The sequence below is a fragment of the Engystomops pustulosus genome, chromosome 4 (genome assembly GCF_040894005.1).
Source record: "Engystomops pustulosus chromosome 4, aEngPut4.maternal, whole genome shotgun sequence".
Taxonomy (NCBI): Eukaryota; Metazoa; Chordata; class Amphibia; order Anura; family Leptodactylidae; genus Engystomops; species Engystomops pustulosus.
This window is the reverse complement of record NC_092414.1, coordinates 814,876-821,777: the sequence shown is the minus strand read 5'-3', so window position 1 is coordinate 821,777 and position 6,902 is coordinate 814,876.

The following is a 6,902-nucleotide window of genomic DNA, read 5'->3' as shown; positions in this document are numbered from 1 at the left end:
CCAAACCATCTCTTACCAATCCAGCAGGGAGCATTAGATATTACATATAATATTTGAGGTAACAGTACACTCTTTATAAGTATAACTCTCTCTGCGCGATTTAGAGGTAACGTATTCCATGTATTCACCTTATTTTTAATTTTTGTCAATAAAGGGACCAGATTTAGTGTGATATAATCATCAACCTTGGCCGTAATCGTTAAACCTAGATATTCACATGAAGAGGAGACCTTAAGATCAAACTGCATGTAATTAGGGTGAGGGTCATCATCCAAAGGGACCAGGATCGATTTATGGGTATTTATCTCAAATCCTGAAAACCTGCCATACTCCTGAATGACCTTCAGGGCTTTTGGGGCCGATATTTCGGAGTCTTTGAGAAGTAGGAGGACATCATCAGCATATAACATTATCTTATCCTCAGGCCCAGCTAATCCTCCCCCCTCTATCTCCCTGTCTGCCCTGAGTTTTATTGCCAGAGGTTCTATAAAGAACGCAAATAACAGCGGGGACAGGGGACATCCCTGCCTAGTGCCTCTGGACAATATAAAGAAGGGGGAAAAGTCGCTATTAACCCGGATACAGACCCTCGGGGACTTATAAAAGAGTCTAACCCAATCCACTAACGGGGCACCCAGCCCAAATCTATACAGGACCTCCCATAGGAAGTCCCACTCCACCCTATCAAAAGCCTTAGAGGCATCCAATGACAGGATGGAGCGAGACCCCCCCCGGCCCAACTGCAGCCCCGCAAATAGCCGTCTTATATTAGTCTTGCTCTGACGGCCAGTTAGAAAGCCGAATTGATCTTCGTGTATAAGAGCTGGAGCAAACTCTTTCATTCTATTTGAGATCAACTTGGCCATCAGCTTAGCGTCTGCATTAATAAGCGAAATCGGTCTATAGGATTCCGCTTCCAGGGGATCTTTATTTTTTTTCCGAATCAGAACTATGCTTGCTTCGTACCACGACTCAGGCAACCTACCCTCCCTTTGCGCAAATTCCCAGATCTCCACCATAACGGGAAGAAGAATAGAGCCAAATCGATTGTAAATTTCTAAGGGAAGCCCATCCAAGCCCGGGGCGGAATTCCGTCTAGAGGAAGCAAGAGCCTCCTCAAGCTCTACACTCGTAATCGGGCGTGATAACATCTCTGCTCTTTCCCTCGAGAGAGAAGGGATTTGTATATTATCTAAAAAAAGTCTTATATTGTCTATTGATACCTCCAAATCTGAAGTATAGATACCTTGAAAAAATTTTAAAAAGGTATCTCTAATCTCCTCGGCATTAGTAGTTATGTCCCCAGAATTATTTTTAATTGCTGTTATTCTATTTTCCTCTTGTTGTTTTTTAACTTTCTGGAGAAGGCCCCTTTGAAGGAGCACCACTCTCACAGTGAGCCCTTTGATCCAAAAAAAATAATTTCTGCGTCGCCTTATCCGCCATAAGTCTATTATATTCCTCTTGTACCCTAGTAAAACTGTCGAGCCGCTCTCTCGAACCGTTCTCCAGAAAGGCCCTCTCTTTTTCTTCTACCTCTTTGTTTAGGAGTCTCTCCTTTCTAGCCCATTGCTTCCGCAGGTATATAATTTCTGAGTTTAATATCCCTCTTAAAAAGCATTTCAGCGCGTCCCACATTAGGCCAAGATTACCCCCAGATCTATTCGATACAATAAATCTACGTAGCTCTTCCTTGATTTTATCCTCATCTGGTAATAACACTAACCAGTGCGCATTAAGCTTCCAAAACTTAACGGGGGGTTTCCTCGATCCGATCATTTCGAAAACTAACGGGGAGTGGTCAGATATTGAGCGATTATCGTACCGAATTTTCCCCACATAATCCAAGGCCAAGTCATTAACCAACGCTAAGTCGATCCGGGAGAAGGTGTTGTGGGATCGATTGTAACAGGAAAATATCGGCTGTTCCCCCTTCAAAATTCTCCACAGATCTCTCCAACCCACTTCCTGGCAGAACCTAGCAAAGGGGGTGTCTCCCTTCTCCATACTTCCCGGGTTTTTCTTCCCTATCCGATCTATCCTATCCGACATCACAGCATTGAAATCGCCAAGGATGAAGGCCGGGCAATCACCCACTTTTCCCATGAACCGTAGTAGACTTATCAAGACATCATATCTAAAAGGGGGAGGTATATAAATTCCTGCTACCAGACATTTAATGCCATCCAGAATACCTGATAGGAATACATATCTTCCCTCCGGATCACATCTAACCTCTGATACTTGAAAGTCCACGGATCTATGGACCAAAATAGAAACTCCTCTGGAAAATGATGAAAAAACAGAGTTGTAAACCTGACTTGCCCATCTCCTTTCTACCAGGGACACAGATTCCTTGTCTAGATGTGTCTCCAATAAAATAACAATTGCTGGAAGTTGTTTCACAATATAATCAAAAATGATGCAGCGTTTCAAACGGTCTTTTAACCCTCTTATATTCCATACTATGAACCTAGTACCCATCTAACCTATCTACACGGAGAACCGGAATAAAGGCGCAACAGCTTACTATAACCAAGCAACATCCCCAGCATCGGCACATCCCTCCCCCCCCCCAACTCCCACCACCTGTTCTACCATAGTACAACTCTTCCTACTTCAGCCACTTTCCCGCCCCCCCTCCCCCCCATCCCCCCCACTGCTGATCCGAAATCAGATATAATGGCCTAGGTATTCCTGTTCAGAGACCCTTAAGATCCAACCAGTCTGACACTTGTTCTGGGGTGCTAAAAAAACTGGGACTGGCCTTGAAAGATAATTTTTAATTTGGCCGGGAACATTAACGAATAGATGATTCCCTTGTCTCTCAATCTTTTTTTCACCTCCAAGAAGCTCTTCCTCCTCTGAAGAGTGTCCTTAGAAAAGTCCGGGTATATTGCTACTTTGGCCCCTTGTATTGTGAGATCTTTTAGGTCACGTGCTCGTTTCAATATCATGTCCCGATCTCTCGAGAGTAGCATTTTACATATAAAAGTACGGGGAGTATTCCCCGGAATATAGGGGCCTGCCGGGATTCTATGGGCCCGCTCAATCTCAAAATGCGGGGAGAGATGCTCCTTCCCCATTTCCTTCAAAAACCAATCTTTAATGTAGCTTACAGGGTTTTCCCCCTCAGCTTTTTCTGGAACCCCTATTAATCTTAGGTTCGCTCTTCTTGAGCGGTCCTCCATATCCGCCATTTTCCCTTTCAGGGCCTTATTCTCTACCTCCAAACGTGAGGTGACTTTTTTTAGAGAGGACACCTCCTTCTCAATATTAGTAATTTTATCTTCTGCCGTTTTTTGCTTATCTCTTAGCCTATTCAGCTCTTCTCTCATAAGGGAGACATCTCCTCTCAAAGCCCCAACCTGATCTGTCAGCCCCAGTATTGCTGAGTTACATGTTTTTATGGAGTCTAGGATCTCTTTTAACATTTCATTTTCACCCCTCATGTTTGCCTCGCCCTCGTCCTGTTCCTCCCCCTCTACAGTGCCCGATCTCGAGCCCTGTGATTTATTTTTAGGATCTGCAACTTCATTTTCCGAGATTTTCTGTGTCAATGATCCTGTACGTGTTTTAACAGGGGGGGATTTCCATAATTTATCCAACTTTGTGGAATTCTCTCCTTTAGCCCCACCTTTCTCTTTCTCCTTGGGGGAAGAAGCCCCCAAGGACTTCCTTGCAGCATTTTTTGGAGGCATACCTAATACAATAAATGCACCCTAAATCACTGTTAGAGAACTGGATAAATATCCGTGGACTCAGATAAAGCGATCTATCAATTGGACCACATATACTAAACGGATGACAGTAATCAATATTAAATTATTACAGTAGACAGAATACAGGTCGCTAAACAATAGGGCTATATAAAAAGCTGACACAAGATCGCAAGATATTCTGCAAGCTGAAAAGGCAAAGGGCTAATAAAAAAAAAAAAAAAAACAAAGGTAGCCAAAACCAGGACCGTCTACCCCGAGGGGATATCCAAAAACAAGTCCGCTTTGTGTACAGAGTTTTCACAAATAACACATAATGGTTATTAACTTCTTATCCACTTTCTTAACCAGCCTATTATGGGCGAAGTTCAAATACCACCAATGCCCCGTTGGAAATATTAATTTATCTTTTGGCGACGTAATGTCCCGATGAAAACAGAGTCATAAAAATACACTTAGCACTATCAGAATTCAAACGGATAGGTAGTAGATGCAGATAGTTGGCATAGAACGGGCAAAGCGCACACAGGTAACAGACTGATGTCAAGCCGATGTTAATATAGTTAGCAGCGAGTCAGAGTTAGTACCATAGGCAGGCAAAAGTCAATCCGAAGCAAACATGATTAGCGACAAGACAAGGTTAGAACCATATGGAGACGGATTAGTACAAGGTAGCGCAAGGTTTAGGGCCAGGTACATCTCACCCATCCAGACGGACAGCTACGAACAACCGGATTGTCGGGCCAGGGACAGGAGCAGGTACATCTCACCAATCCATGCAGACGGCTTCCGAATGGGATCCTCTCGGACTTGGAACGCAGGGACCAAACACCACAATCTTCTTACAGCCTATGTCTCCGGTCACGCCGACTTCCAGGAAAGCTCTCCAGCCACGCCGCCTCGACAGCGATCTCAGAGCGCCCACCTCCAGGTCAGCGCGTCACCGGCACCTGCCTTCGGCAAAACATCGGGTCCCCGCTCGTCCTCGCAGCCCTGCCAGCCCACGGGGCCACACTGTCCTCGGCGTCCGAGCGCCAAAGCACGCGCCAGAGATGCGCCAGAAACCGCGCCAGAAACTGCAACAACCGGGCTCCTTCAACCAACGAGCGGCAGGCAACGAAGAAAGGGCGGCCGGCAACACCGTCACCGCCGCCGAACAGGATGCCTCGACCTGGGCCCTCCGCTACCTTCCCGGACCGAATTGGGTCCCACGTTCAGGTCCGGCCAGCATGGGGAACGGGAGGAAGGACGGGCGCGTGTGCGGTGCGACGTACACGCGCTACGTCATGCCGTTACGATACATTATCATACACAGTGTTACAGTCATTGCTCCTCCCCCTGGACCCCTGTGATACAATATCATACACAGTGTTACAGTCATTGCTCCTCCCCCTGGACCCCTGTGATACAATATCATACACAGTGTTATAGTCATTGCTCCTCCCCCTGGACCCCTGTGATACAATATCATACACAGTATCATAGTCATTGCAGTGACTGATCACATCTTTCCTCTTTAACCCCTGTAGCCGGGTTTCCCTCCTTGTGTTCGGGGGCCAGTTCTGTACTTTATGGGGGGCTCCCATCTCCTTCATATGTCTCTCTCTCATGACCCTCAGATCCCGGATACAGTTATTCAGCCGCTCGCACTTCATTAATTTCATTTTACAATCTGCTTCATTTTTTATTTCAGCGCGTAATCTGGAAATCTCCATCTCCTTCTTATAAATCACTTTATCACAGACTGGAGTACTCACAGCTGCAGCCGCCGTCACATTGTCTTCTCCAGAATCTTCACCAGCAGCAGGGTGTAGGCCCAACTCCAAACCAGGGACTCTCCTAGATGACCCAGCCCAGCTCCCCTCCCCGCCTCCTGGGTCTGAGGCCATGACTCCTCCCCACAGGAAGCTCAGCAACACACACCCTCCACCACTGCCTGTATATCCTGTGTGAGAGGTAGTCACAGCCCCGCCCCCTGCCTGTATATCCTGTGTGAGAGGTAGTCAAAGCCCCGCCCCCTGCCTGTATATCCTGTGTGAGAGGTAGTCACAGCCCCGCCCCCTGCCTGTATATCCTGTGTGAGAGGTAGTCACAGCCCCGCCCCCTGCCTGTATATCCTGTGTGAGAGGTAGTCACAGCTCCGCCCCCTGCCTGTATATCCTGTGTGAGTGGTAGTCACAGCCCCACCCCCTGCCTGTATATCCTGTGTGAGAGGTAGTCACAGCCCCGCCCCCTGCCTGTATATCCTGTGTGATAGGTAGACACAGCCCCGCCCCCTGCCTGTATATCCTGTGTGAGAGGTAGTCACAGCCCCGCCCCCTGCCTGTATATCCTGTGTGAGAAGTAGTCACAGCCCCGCCCCCTGCCTGTATATCCTGTTTGAGAAGTAGTCACAGCCCCGCCCCCTGCCTGTATATCCTGTGTGAGAGGTAGTCACAGCCCCGCCCCCGGCCAGTATATCCTGTGTGAGAGGTAGTCACAGCCCCGCCCCCTGCCTATATATCCTGTGTGAGAGGTAGTCACAGCCCCGCCCCCTGCCTGTATATCCTGTGTGAGAGGTAGTCACAGCCCCGCCCCCTGCCTATATATCCTGTGTGAGAGGTAGTCACAGCCCCGCCCCCTGCCTGTATATCCTGTGTGAGAAGTAGTCACAGCCCCGCCCCCTGCCTGTATATCCTGTGTGAGAGGTAGTCACAGCCCCGCCCCCTGCCTGTATATCCTGTGTGAGAGGTAGTCACAGCCCCGCCCCCTGCCTGTATATCCTGTGTGAGAGGTAGTCACAGCCCCGCCCCCTGCCTGTATATCCTGTGTGAGAGGTAGTCACAGCCCCGCCCCCTGCCTGTATATCCTGTGTACTGAATGACCCCTCAGCAGCTTAAAACTCAGCATTCCCAATACACACGGAGACTCATGTTGGGTGGTGGAAAACCGGTCACAGTTTTACTCTTAGGTTATAAATATATAAAGCTCTTATAAAAATATAAAAAATCTCCAGAGATATAAACGGCTCGGAGTGCACTCCGGCTCCCAGATGACAAGTCGGCCAGACGAGCAAAGCCTCATATCCATCCTATCTCGGTTTCTCACTGACACCAGTAGCTCCCTGCAGCCCTACACGGAGCTGCGACCACCACCCGACAGGACAGCGCCTGCTCCACACCCTCCTGCAAACCTGGAGCTACG